The sequence below is a fragment of the Solanum stenotomum genome, chromosome 3 (genome assembly GCF_019186545.1).
Source record: "Solanum stenotomum isolate F172 chromosome 3, ASM1918654v1, whole genome shotgun sequence".
NCBI classification, from domain to species: domain Eukaryota; kingdom Viridiplantae; phylum Streptophyta; class Magnoliopsida; order Solanales; family Solanaceae; genus Solanum; species Solanum stenotomum.
The window spans coordinates 24,028,241-24,028,588 of NC_064284.1; the positions used below are offsets into that span (position 1 = coordinate 24,028,241).

The following is a 348-nucleotide window of genomic DNA, read 5'->3' on the forward strand; positions in this document are numbered from 1 at the left end:
AGGGCCCAACTGGGTTCGAACCGGTGACCTCTTGATCTGCAGTCAAATGCTCTACCACTGAGCTATGGACCCAAGTTGATATTATAATTTCCATTAGAATTTACTAGTCATTGTTAAACAATTCTTACTTCTACAATCAAATACTGAGAAATAACCAAAATCATAATGCACCTACAATGATTATGGATTTTGATGAAGTGATAAATACTACTTCATACTTAATCAGAGGAGAATAATAGGAGATGTGAATAAAAAATACTCCTCCTTTTTCTTAACTTAAAAAACAACGAAGAAATAAGGTACCAACGCGATCACACTAAATCGATCATTTCATAAAATATGAGACTT

General features: G+C 33.3%; 1 non-coding gene across 1 annotated transcript; it reads right to left on the bottom strand.

Annotated features, from left to right (window-relative positions):
• On the bottom strand, positions 1-72 carry TRNAC-GCA (transfer RNA cysteine (anticodon GCA)). Its single transcript has one exon. It is a non-coding gene; the product is annotated as a tRNA-Cys (tRNA).
• Positions 73-348: the final 276 nt, after the last annotated feature.